Here is a 14,038-nt window from a genome sequence, read left to right on the forward strand (position 1 = left end):
AGGCTGCAAGCCACAGAGGTTTCAATGTCAAGGCACATGGACTCTGCCTAAAGCTCTGGGCCACCTTCTTCCTCTTGCTGGAGGGATATTTTGTGTCCACTCAGATCAGTTCTTTCCCCCCAAATTCAGCACCTTGGCAATATAAACCCTGACATAACTTACTTTAATTTTCCCAGAAATATCCCCTGAACATTAACTTCCATAAATGTATTTCAGGACGCAAGTCCTTGAGGATGCTTGCACAAACTAGTTTATTTGTATTTGGAGACTGGAAAAAAAATGTTATATTTGTGAATTTCCCCATGCTGCTAGTAAACTAGACAAGCTTAATGGTGTAGTAAAAAAGATATTAATCAAAAGTTCAAGTCAGATTCTTATACACTGGTAGCAGAGGTTAGAAACAACACAAACAAAATCCCTATTGAGACTGAGTGCTTGCAAACGGACTGCTTCCCAGCCACGCAGCCTCCCTTACTGAGGACAGCAAGACATAACTCAGAAATCACAGGAGACAGTCACAGTTCAGGGTCTTCTAAATTTTACTCACAATTCTGAAAAAAACACCAGTTTTCCCTGTGTATTCGTACACACATACGTCTGAAACAGCTGTTTGGGATACAAATGTATTGAGTTTGGTCATCTTGGGTACTTGCAGATAATTTTCTCCCCTCCTTGGTTCACACCTCACCTACCTAGTACAGGCTCTGCAAATCGCCCAGATATTGCAAATAGCTATTTCAAAAGATGGGCACCTTATCTGTTATGAAAAGCTGTTACCTTTTTTTCTTAGTCAGCCATGAACATTGCATACCACACAAGAAATCTGCTTATTCTGAAAGCTCATGGATTTTATTACCTTGGCAACAAAGTGATCGGTTCAAACTGCTTTTTGCTGCCAGTTTTAGAGGCTTCTGTGTCACTGAAAAAGCCATGAAGAGCAGATGAATAGGTAACTGACCCCTTTCCTTATGCTTGCATCAGTTTTCACAGATGGTAGAATGGACATATTGTGAAAATGAGGTCCCTGGTTGCTCAGAACCAGTGGTACTTAATAGATGAACTGGATTAAAAATAGATTTTCAGTTTTGTGACAATCAGTAATAGAATCCCAGTTGGGAATGTAATTTTATTTTCAACATATCAAGAGAATATTTTTAATCTGGAGAAGGAAAACAATGGGAAAGAAACAAAGTATTTGAACAAAATATTTTTTCACATTTTCATTAACAATTAAGCATCCAAATACTGTCACCAAAGCTTGCTATAAATAAAAAAAAAATCAAATCACTTCATATGGAAGCTGCTGTAACTCTCAGTTTTTCTCAGATCACTGTGGTGTTTGGCTGATTGTTTCCGAACAAGAAAAAAAAAAGAAAGTGACAGTGACACGTATATCCAACGTTTCAGTGCTGTCATGTTGGTGCGTGTCACTGACAGGTGAAAAGCCTCCCACCCCAGCATGAGGAGGAGATGGAGCCAGCTTCCCACACGCCAGAACCAGCATCCCTGCCCAGACAAAGCCTCCATCAGCAAGAGCACACCTCCAGGAAACTTTTCCTACTCAAATGCCAAAGGACTTGCAGCATGGTCTTTAAAACGTTGAAGGCAGTAGGCTCTACTGAGAAATACAACTGGAGCTTGATCTCTTCCTGAAAAACAACAACACACACATGGCACAGTGGGGTTCTGCATTAATCACTGAGCAGTGGCTTTTGTACCAAGCACAACAGGTTGGCAGGTATTTTTGTGAGTTCTCTGTCAAGCCTGTAAATTCGGTGTGAAATATGAAAATCAAGCAAGGCTCTCACCTAAGTACGATCATGATTAATAAAAGAGTTGGAAGGGAAAACTGCCCTGAGTTACAGCTCAGGAGCCTCATCGTGGGCTGCAGTAATAGAGCTAATTCATTGAAGTGGGCACACTGAGTGAACCCCGTGGACATCTCTCTGAGCAGTGCAACAGCCAGAAAATAATATTATTCACCAGCCCCACACAGCACTGCTTGTATCTTCAGCTAGTCTCCAGAAAATAAAAAAAAAAGGGGGGGGAATCTGATTTTGTGAATATTTTATGCTGTTGAAAGTGAACTACATTTGACTGAATCACATAGCTTGTTTAAAATTAGATGATGATGTATTTATCATTCAATATTTTTGCGATTTTGAAAGTAAGAAAGAAAAAAATTGATAGAAAAGAAGTATTTGGGTTTACAAATCATAAAAACCAAAAGTGTTTTGTTTAAGGTTAAAGAGTAAGTTTTTTGGACACTTTGGATAGAAATACAAAATGGCTGTAATTCCGATAGTACTATTCCATGCCATGAAGTAAAGATTAGGTGTGATTATCCCTTAAAGGTACTTGTCCAGGACTTCACCTAAGATTAACTAAATTGCAGTCAAGGTTGTTTGAGGGTATGCTCAGTTTAAGATTGCGTATGAAGTTGCTCAGACCATGCACACATGTTTCCTGCAGTCAAAACTGCAATCACTGCTGTTTTTCAGCATACTCAACACATGAGCTTTGTCTGCTCTGTGGGCAGGGTCTGGGTTTTCTCTTCCCCAGAACATCAATATTTATGAGAAGAAGCCAGTAAATTTGACTAAGAGGGATATCTTCTAGTTTTTCTTGCCCTGAATATACAAAGGAATAAGTCACTACCTGAGATTTAAATGTGAATGAGACACTTGTCTCCTATAGAACCTCATATGGAGATATAAATAATCAGTTAGTCACTGAGCTGGATTAAACTGCTTTCTATCAGCTCCCCCTCCTGTCTGTTTATTTTTTACCACATATTTTCCAACAGCTTCTATATTTTCATACCCTCCTCTTTATTTTAGGTCTTCTCCCACCTCCTGCCGCCCTTGCCGGTTGGAAGCTGTTACGGGAGCCCACCTTTGCCCACAGCTCGGCTTTCCTGACCAGATCGCAGCTGTAACCTGGCACCCTGCAAGAATTGATTGGTCACTCCGACTGAAACATTAAATATTTAAAGTGGCACCACACCATTCATAAAGTGCAACGTAAAGTGTTTGTTTACTCTCTGCTAATTATTTTAGTCCAAGCAGGCAGACTCAACTCTCTACATTATTAATTAAACCTCTAAAATGAGCTAAGGACAGGAAATGTTCTTCTCTGCTGGTAACACTACTAAAAAAAGAGCCGTAACTCTCATTAAACCATCTGATAACATGAAAATCTTCTTCCCCAAATCGTGCCAATACAAAGCTAAGCAAATCATATCAGTCCAGATTTCCAAATGGTTTGCATAGAAGCTTTCTACTCATGAAACCTCAGATGTTAGCCATCTTTAGGAGATGTAACCAATGTTGCTAATTTACTGTTGTACAAAGCTATCTACAGACTCAAGTATCAAAGATTCATGGTCTCTAAAACAGCGTGCTTCAAAACAGATTAGTTTGAAGGTTATCAAAGGAAAATGGAAGGTTTCCCCACAGGTCATCCGATAGTAATACATAATACTCCACATGCAACTTCTACCAGTGATCCATTTCTTTACACCTATTATTTATATTTGCTATAGAACATTATATAAATACTCATTACTGGGCTTTGTGATCAGGAACACTGCACAGTGATGGAAATCATGACAAAAATTCACATTCATGCTGAAAAGAACTGTGAAAAAAACCCTAAGAGTCAAATGTTTTGATACAAAGTTCCATAGTTTCATTGCATGACCTGAAGCAACACAAGATTCCTGAGCTGGGATTTTCAATGACAACCTAAAAGTCTGCTCCATTCTGTCAAAAGTTTCACACAGTGGTCGAGTGCTGATTTGCAGTTTAGGACCAGCAACACTCAAAATTATCATTTTTGTTAGACACAGGGGGACAGACTGAAAGGGAATGTAAAAGACTGGTTACAGCATGCAAAGAGGTGGGATGGATGTAAGCGTGCACGTCTGTGAACTGCAACTTTTGAGTGTTGTGGAATATAAAGCCTACCACTCTGCTGCATGTCTCCACAGGACTCTGGTGCCTAATTATAGAGCTGTATGAAAAAGTTCCGCTTGTCAGCAGAACCGGCAGGGGGAAAAAAAAATATCCACATTTTTGCACATTCACAGAAGAATAAAATATTTAGGCAGAAAATCATCATTGCTGCAGATGGACACTTACAGAACAAAAATGGGTAATTTTTGTGCAGCTCTGCTTGTCGCTAGCATAGCCAGAATACATTTGGTAGCAGATTTAAAATCCAGCCTAGAATTCCTCAGTCACTGTCTGGCCAAATATGCTTCATAGGGTAGCAGGGGTTGAGAGCTGCAGGTAAATTCAAGGTTGGGGAACCATCCTAAAATGAGCTCCACCAAATTTATTTTTGCTGCACTTGCCCATGACAACACAGAATTTGCCTCTGGATGGTTTTGAGTCCTTGTGAGTAAGGATTAGCCACAAAAGCCTGACCACAATTACAAGAAGGCAAAATGTGAGGATATGCCTATGTTGCGGCAATGAGGAAGGAGAACGAGAAGAAGCACGAGATACGCACAAGCTGTTACAGAAAACAGCAGTTGCTGGTGGCCAATGGGCTCCAACTGCCTGCTTTCGTTATATTTAAGTATACACTCTTTAAATGCACGCTTTGGAATACGCCTACAAAAGAGCTAGTCTATACTCGGAACATGTCATAAGGATCACTAAGATATTTTTAGGAGAAATAGAACTTGACAGGTCAGTAGGCACAATACCTTTGACTCCCAATGGTGTTCAACTGACAGCCTCTGCCCTGCGTATCAAAAAACCTGAATAACCCAGATCAGTGCCGTGTGTGCGCTGTGTGACACTCCATGCTCCCAAAGGAACGACTGCTCATTCGCATGTGCAGGTCCATGACACAGGAGAGGAATTACTTATGTGGACTCTCCCCTTCTTCCCCTCACTTAACATTGAGCAGGGAAAGGGGGATTCATCACCGCATGGTCCCCACCATTTCTGTACTGCACAGCGTGTGTTTACAGCCTCTCAGTGGAAAGCCTGGCTCTTAAACTCAAGCTGTACTGACCTGTGCTTTCAGCTTTGCGTAAGTGTTTTTCTCTTAAGCTTGTTAAGTGCAGTGTGAATTTTATGTGTAAGTGCATTTTTTCTTCTTATTTTGATTTCTTTTCCCTCAGCATCATCTAATTTGGCAGTCCTTGGAGTGCCAGAGTCTCTTTAATGTACCTCAAGCCACAAGGACTCTGACTTTACAGCATTAACAAAATACATCTATTTGCTGCCTTTATACACACCAATGGGAGTGATGAAGGGTTGTGTTCTAAACACTTCCTTCATCTCCTTCTACTTTGTCTGACATTGGCAATAAAATCCAAATTACAGAAAAGGCAAATCAAGCATACAAATTAAGAAAGCTAATTTCATGCCAGCCAACATGTGAGAAAAACTCAGGTGATGAGGAAATCAAAGGAAAACGGCAATGAAATAGACTGCATTAGAGGAAAAAAAAAAGTAACTAAAGTCACAAAATCCAATAATATTTTTATATACTAGTAACTAATAACTTAAAAATTAAAAATCAGCATGAAGCAACAAAAATCTTCTGTGACTGGACCTTCTGTCCATAGTCTGCCAAAGTTTCTGTTGACTGAACTGCTGGACTCTTTCCCTAAACAAGGAAAAAGGATCTCTTCTATATCTCTGACGTGTCTTAAAATCTGTCATATGGCATGAACAAGTGTGCTTGATCCTGGAAGTTAGTTTTGTTTGGTTTAATTTTTATTTTCAAGCTAATGGATGCTATTTTTCTCTGCCACTTCAAAAAATAAGATTAGGCCAAACAAAAGGTAAACCTTTGTAATTGCTTTGCTGTTACCTCATCACAACACCATAATAAAAGCAGAAATAATAACAAAATGTCCAAAATCGCTGTCTTGCACATAGCCGTTTACAGTCTGTTTCTTCCACTGACAAAATATTCCAGATCTTATTATACCACCTACAGGTAGTTTTTAGAGAAATACTTGGGATCCCCTAAGTGCTTAGTTACACTCCTGTAGGCTGCAAAAAACAAGCCTGTACATTGCATTTTTTGGAGAGGTTTCTCATAACCCGCATACTCTTTACTTTAAACCAGTCCCCACAAAAGAGCCTGCTACCTTTTCTAAAATCTTAGATAACACATGAAATTAGTACGCAGTTGTTGAAATAGGCAACATTTTTAGTAAATATTAAAATTGTTCAAATGATTATACTGTCTTATACGCCAGTTTTTACTTGATACAGAATGTCACATATCAAGTCATGTCATCATTTTCTGTGGAAGCAAAATAACCAAAAAGTATGATATGTCTCTTTTACTCTCATGCTTGATTCTTGTTTACAGATTATAATCCTATATAATCATGTACATGTTGTTTATAATTTCAATGTATTTTTGTGAGCTTTGAAATAAATCCTCAGCAAATTCCTTTATATTCCTTTATTAATTGCCTTTACAACTAAAGTCATGCTGTTTCAAAAGAACTATTTTGCAAAGCTTGACAGAGAAGGAATCTTGATAGTAACTTATGGATATTTAATGAAAACTTAAAGATGTAACAGAAATTTTGAACAAGTAACTTCTGGTAGTAAATGACCTTCTAAGGGTATAATCTTTATTACTCACTTATAGTTAATGCCTCTTAATGTTCTCAACCTTTCTTATTTATTTTCTACAAAAGGGCTTTGCTTTTTGCAGGGCTTGATCAACCAATCTAACTGCCTTGCTTCTACCTTGCAAAAAATACGTAAGAATTTAATCCAAACTCAACTGAATTATGCTACTTTGACGTTGCATATTTTCTCCTGTTGTTGATTAATATGCCTCTGGTGCAAACATCCTCCTCCTACCTGATGCCTTCAGTAATGTCTCAATTCGTCGCTGATGACATTCAAATTTCCTCCAGAGATGCCTTGTGAAGTCACAAACAGAGGATTATGCCCATCAGTGAATGACTCAGGCACCGTGATTGATAAGGCAAATAAATACTTAGGTGTTAGCAATCAGTCAGTTGTGATATGCAAGGGGGAAAACAAGACTGCAGACATTTCAGTTATATATCATGTTTTCTGAAGTATCTCTTTGTGTGCTGCTGGTCGTCTGAATAAATTATCCTTCCTCATTATCTGATCCGTTCTACGTTTTCAATTTTGCCTCTTCTCAAAACCATGTACCACTCAGTCCTTCCCAGCCTGAAGCTATTTCAGTGTCCACCTTGCATCCCCAAAGTCCAGACAGACATAATACTACACAACTGGTTTTGAGTTCAGAAGCTGTGCGCACACACATCAAAGAGAGGTTATGGCACCAGAGGAGTCATGGCTTTATTCCCAGAGTCCCTGAGCTGAGTTTTATTTAAGCAATAATACATGACACTGCATATGTTACAATGGAGTAAGAACATTACGAGCATCTTGCATAGTATGAGACTGAGAAATCAAGAGCTTCTAGCACCTCAGATGTGCAGAAGTCAGAAACCAAACAAAGGTCACGGCACAGAAGTCAGCAGAGTATTTGGTTTCTTTAACTCATGATTTTTGGACTGACAAAAACACACACAAAGTTTTAATAAGGACAACTTATATTCTAATAGAATCTCATGCAAAAGTCCACATACTTGTTTTTAATAAGATTTGATCTGCATGAGATTTTGGAAAGCTGAAGAATGAATTAATTTAGAAAAGAGGCCTAAAAAGTACACATTTCAGAAGTAATTGTGGACTGCTGGTACAGTCTTCAGACAAATTTGCAAGACATTTTATAGCACATATGTGTGATCATTACACGTGTCGCAGTGTTGCAGACCGTATCTTGGGGTTATTTTTCCTGGTGTGGGAGGCGATCTTGAAGAAATCTGTACATGATCATGGTAGCATAGCCATGAAACACAGATGTCTTCCTTTAGATGTAAGCTTTCCAAAGGTCACAAATAATAGCAGAAAGGGAAGAGCTCTTGAATTAAGCCATACGTTCTTTGATTCAGGGACCATTTTGTGTTTACAGCTCCTAGTACAATGCAATCTTGATTTATGATTATAGCGCCTAGTTGCTACGATGATGATAATAATGATAAGGTTTATAATGGAGTCAGAGGACCTTGCTAACAAAACAACAAATCTCCTGTGGCAATCATAGTTCCAAACTAAATACTACTTAGTATGGAATTGTGATGTGAATTAGACAGTTGGGGCAATAGTATTTTTGTAAATAGATGTACCTACAAGTTATGCCGTAATAGAAAAATCTACAATATATATATATGCAATTGGTGAACTGTACATCAAAGTAACTTCAATAGTAGGTGCAGAACTATATCTGATTTTTTTTTCAGCTTTGAAAGTGTGTATATGCAACCTTAGATACAAAGTTAATATCATTAATTTGGTCCAGAAAGCGGGCTGCATCATATTCCGGGCAGTGAATGCTTGTCGAAAAGAAATTAGTAAGCACAGAAAAAACAAACTGAATGGCATTTTAATTTGCCTCTATGTCCAGAACTTCAAATGCTTGTTTGGAATACAACCACATTTTTATGTGCTAGGCGCACTGGAATTCCTATACAGGAACAAGATAATTCATGAAATTTTCAATATTTTCTATTCCATCCATTTCAGATTCTGTCCATCTTTTGTCCCCCATTCAAGCCACCACAAGAATAAATGTAAAGACAAATGAATAATCCTGATCACATCACAGTAGTATGAAAATGACAAAGCTGAATGACTCCGCCAGACCAACAGTGCTGAATGTCATGAAAGTGTTCCAGCATGTCCAGAATCATTTTTTTGAGTGACTAAAATACTTAACTTTTGGAAAACGTTCTCTGCAAGAACCATCTCAGAAGAAGAGGTAAAATACACACTGTGACTTTGTTGACTCATTTTCATGCGGTTTTGTGCCCTCCAGGTCTATGCAAAGACCTGCAAATAATGGAGAGTAGGTAGCATATGAAAGTCTGTGGAGTGAGCTAACAAGAGACAACTGGTCATCTTTCAGGAAAGATAATGCCTGTGTACTTAAACAGGTAATAATTACTTTTTCCAAAAGCAAATTTCTGTTAAGCTCCTTGGCAATTACTGCTTAGTTTTAAGAGCACATTTTGCGGGAGATTATTGCAACAAACACATCTTCTGGATATGTCTTTTTACAACTAAATAAGAATTACAACTTTTCAAGGGTGGCGTGTGAGCGTCTTCTCAAAACAGTATTATGAGGAGGCTATGCTCTTAGGTTAGCTTCTTCTGATACTATGACCACAAAGTCTTTCTCATTTACCTGCCCACCTCTGTAGCTACTACTCTTGGTTGAATCCATTGCTATAGCAGCTTGGTTACAACCTACAGCAGCAACGTTACAGCCACAGGGCAATGTCCCTCACATACTTAATGAAGACTATAAACCCAATAAAAATAAAATGAGGTTAATGAATTATTGCAAAGTGATGTTATTCGGTAAGGAAAGACACCCAAAAGACTGAGCTGATACTATGTCTACATCAGTTACAAAGCCCTACATTTACTCTTGATCAAAATGATTTGCAGGTGAGGAGTCTCACTGGATATACAGTAAATCATAAACTTATGGCTATTAAACACTGAGCATTTCTCACTCACAAGGAGGCTGAGGCCACACTCCCTGTATGCTGAACGGGAAGTTGTCATCCTTTACCCCTCTCAGTAACTGCAATGAACTACCTTCAATGTCTGTCTGCTTTTAGTTCCAGCAGCAGAAGGGTCTCCAAAGATACCATCCTGTTTTAACACCATTTACAATAAAACCTTTAAGAGCATGCTGAAAAAGAAAACTCCCAAAAGAGGTTTCTGATGGATGGAAAGAGTTTGATGCATTTTCTATTTCTAGGTATGGGAACGGAGAAGAGTTATCATTTTTTCCCAAGACTGACACGTAGGTTTGATCCTGAAGGAGATGTAAAGAGGTGAACTACGGTGTTGGTAACTGCTACCTGACAGCACGAATTAGTCTGTCATTCTGACATAACCTCATGGCTCTGTAAGCTTAGGAGCTAGCCTGAGTGGATGACTACTCAGTAAGTATGGGCATACGTGATCAAGAACATTAGCTGTAATATGGATGGTAATCCTCAAGTTTTGTTATATTCAGAGCATACAGAATCCGACATGATATTCCCTTGTTATACATCCACTTGCAACATCTAAAACTTGATTTGTGGCCTTTATGAAGTACAGTGAGAAATCATTCTGAACTCCGTTTGAGAAAGCAGCACATAAGCATAGATCACATTTTCTTATGATTCATACACTTGGGGATATTTTAAGATGTCAGTCAATAAATTAATTATAAAAACAAACAGATTAGATTTCCTTCCACTAACCAGAAAATGTTATTGTTGCTTCCATTCCAGCTTGCAAAGACACAGAATTGTTACTCTAATACATAGTATATGTGTGTGTATAAACATAGATATTTGTACATACACACACATTATGAGGCTTTGAAATCTTAAATTTCAGTAAAAACAGCATGTATTTATTTTACCAAGTTTTAACAATTTTGTAATTTTTAAAAGGCACTGGCTCCTAATGTAGTGTTATTGATCAGAACTGCTCAGAAGAGAAAACTCTGTAGGGACTCTATCGCTTCCAGACAGAGTATTTTTCCCTCGTAAAGTGCTCAGAAGTTGATAATACAGGGTGTAACAGACCCTGAAAAGCATCAGAGAAGCTATGCACTGAAGGAGGAAAATAAATTCTGTGAAAGACCTACCAATATAATAAAAGCAAGCAAATGTCTATTTGACACCGATTCTCAGGAATTAAGAATGTAGTATAAACTGTGGCGGATTTCAGTTCAGATTTTAGGGTATGACAAATTGTTCAAATGAGTGAGGTGGTTCTGAAACTGAGAGAAAGTGCAACGCAGAAGCGGTTAGCAGGAGCATATGGAAGGAGCAGACCAGCAGTGGCAAATTATGCAGTGAATTCAGAGGAACTAAAAATCTGTGTTGCAGGCTACATGCAGAAAGACAAAATCATTCAGAAGAACCATTTTCTTTCAATGCCACGCAACCAAACACCTCAGATCGCTAAATGCCAGCCCCTTGTATATGCTTACCAAATAGCTCCCCATGCCTTTAGCAAACACTTACATTAATTACTTAAAATAAACATTCCTACCATTAACCTAATCAGAAAACTTTCGGTGTGCTGGATATGTCCAGTGGAACAGATTTTTCTGTACAGCTAGCAAATCAGATTATTATTTTTTTTTAAGTTGCCAGCTTTGTAACAAGCAAGAAAGAAAACTAGATCTCAGACCATCACTTAAAGCATCACACTTTTAACCTCCTCCTTTCATCCAGAGCTCTTTACCTTTACTGACACCCTCTGGTCCCTATCTCTAAGTCAAGTTTTAATGCATTCCAGCACTCCTTCCAAAATTTACTTTCCAAATCAATACCTTGTGGAGCACAGAACTGGACATTTTCTGAAACCCCCATAAATCATATCACTGATTCCCCCATAGTTTACCATGTCAGCAACTTATTCAGGGGACTCAAGCAAATTTGCCAGTCATGACCTTCCTGTATTGAATCTGTGCTGACAGTCCTCTAAGTTACGCATTTCTTAAAGTTATTATTTCCTTATAGCAGAGTTTTTAATCATACCTTTTATCTTAGCTGGTAGGCTATTCTTCCTCAAGATCTGTTGTCAAAACTGTTTTCTTCCAAGTTCCCAGCTATAATTTTTTTGTATTTTCTGTTTTCATTCTTTGTACATCTGCCCTCGGTATAAAATAAAATTAAGATCCCTTTCCTTGACATTATAACCTAGAACTGAAAGTATGACCTTCAGCTTCATATTGATGAACAAAACTAAAACCTACACTCTCAGTCTCCAGACCATCCAGAGCTACCTTCACACTTTTATGTCACGCTCTGCTAGTTCTGACTTTTTTTGCACGGGCATTTGCTGTGTAAGTGTATGAAAAAGAAGAACTGCATGTTGAATAATCCACTTTTAAAACTATTTAGCTGTCATCACCTTCAAGAATGCTTAACACTTCATCCTCCTTCCTTTATATATTTGTTGCCTTCCAAGACTTTGTCTTCTTAACCAGGTCTCTTAATCATGCACATAGTTAAAATTATATTGCCATAGAGGGCCACTGTACATGAAATATACCTCAGTTACTACAGTTCACATCTCAGTTTTCTGTCTTATTTTTAGTACACTTCACACTAGTAAACAAGTATCTTCCCTCCCAACAAGACAGATAATAAAAGGGTTTTGGTTTTGGAATTTTTTTTTTTTACCTGAAGATAAATGCTATAGTAATTAAAGACAATTTACAAAAAAAAATTTTTTACAAATTCTAATAGATATTTTTATAGCACTTTAAAGCAATGGCCCAATTATTGCTAATTCTTTTGATATCCACTGTAATAATATTAATCATGAAAAACTGATTTTGCATTGATTGCCATAAAGTACCTGTGAAGGAGTTCTACTATAACTCAGCAATAATTAATTGCACTTTTATTAATTGGAAAATCTCATCCAAATTTTAATTATCAGGAATTCCCCCGCAGCTTTTGGCTAACAGTGAGCATGTAATTTATTTGTCATTTCAAACTTTAGGGTCTGCCCCAAAGCTCACTGAAGACTAGGGGAATGCTCTAACTCCTTAGAAAAATTTGGCATCAGGTCCTTCACTAAAAAACATTACTGAAAATGTGTCATTCAAGGAGAGTATTCCTTCTCAAATTTAAAAAAAAAGAACAAACTTTGCAAAAATGTTACATTAAATTTATGAAATATTGCTACACATAGAGAACTTCAGTCCTAAGTTGTCATTTTACACTATCTTGTGTAACTTCTGTTTTATGAAGTTTCTGTGCTCAATAGGAATGAAACTAAACATCTGAAGTACGGATACAGTGATGGATGCCGATTTTTTTCTCTGGGATAAAAATCTTTAAAACACAGTTTCTGCATTACAGAAATAACTCTCACTTCATTTTCTAGGCAGCTCATAGACAGTCCACATAGTCTTATCCACTGTCCTCACATCAGAGAGGAAAAATCAGTGCATCTTTATGTAATTCCATCTCCTCTGCCTGTCAGCAAAGGAGAACAGTCCAGGCACCGTACTTTTCTAATTCAGGAGATAACTGTTTATCCCAAATCCAAGTACCATGCTGAACTTCATAACAACACAACTTTTCATGCATCACGATAAACAAAATACGTTAGGTTATTTTTCATTTCACCCTCAAGCGTTAGCAACTCAAAGAGAAAAAAAAAAACTAGCATATTAAAACAGGCATTCTTTCTCTGGAGTATGTATTTGTTCTAAAAGCCTCACATCGCTCTTCACAACTCATTCACTGCAGTAGTTTGCTAGCGAGTTAAATGACAGGAGGCAGACAGCAGATCACAGGCATTTCTACTTCAACTTTTCTGCTCAATTACGACAACAATTTTCAACATAAGATTCGAAATAAACAAAAAAAAAAAAAGAAAAAGAAAAAAAAAAAAAAGCGAAACACATGCACCTGCAGCAGGAGCCCAAGAAGGGGATCTCTCACCATCGCTGGCTTCCCAGCAGACCGCTGACGGAGATGCCGCGGCGGGGACGGCGGCAAACCATCCGCACGCGCTGCCGGGTCCGGGGCGGGCACGCGCGCGGGGCCGGGGGCGCGCCAGACCCTCGCGGCGGCGGTGGCACCGGCCGCCTCTCGCCCCGGCTCTTCAGTCGCTCTCGCCCATCCTCTCGACGGCCCCAGCTGAGCAGCCCCCTGCGGCGCTGAGCCTGCGGGAGCAGAGGATTGCAGAGTTGGTGGCGGGGTGGGGATTTTCCCTTATTTTGTTTTTTTTTTTTTTAATTATTTTTTTTTTTTAACCCATGCAGAGGTAGCTCTCCAGACCCGTCCGCCGCTCCTCCTCTCCTCGCTCACTGCTGATGAAGGTACCCAGGTGAAGCCATCCGCGCCACCGCCTCCCGCCAGCCCCTCCCGGCCCGGCCGTGCCCCCTCCCCGCCGGGGGGGGGGGCCGA

The 14,038-nt window shown here is 38.8% G+C and overlaps 1 protein-coding gene across 2 annotated transcripts in view; it reads right to left on the bottom strand.

Annotated features, from left to right (window-relative positions):
- CNTN5 (contactin 5) overlaps positions 1–13,657 on the bottom strand; it is a 674,955-nt gene extending 661,298 nt beyond the window's left edge. For both annotated transcript variants that reach the window (XM_086739601.1, XM_086739602.1), the window contains exon 1: positions 13,538–13,657. The gene's annotated coding sequence lies outside the window, so the exon portion shown is untranslated. The remainder of the gene's footprint in view (positions 1–13,537) is intronic.
- Between the last annotated feature and the right edge of the window lie 381 nt (positions 13,658–14,038).

This window comes from Chlamydotis macqueenii, chromosome 1 (assembly GCF_036417535.1).
Source record: "Chlamydotis macqueenii isolate bChlMac1 chromosome 1, bChlMac1.mat, whole genome shotgun sequence".
NCBI lineage: Eukaryota > Metazoa > Chordata > Aves > Otidiformes > Otididae > Chlamydotis > Chlamydotis macqueenii.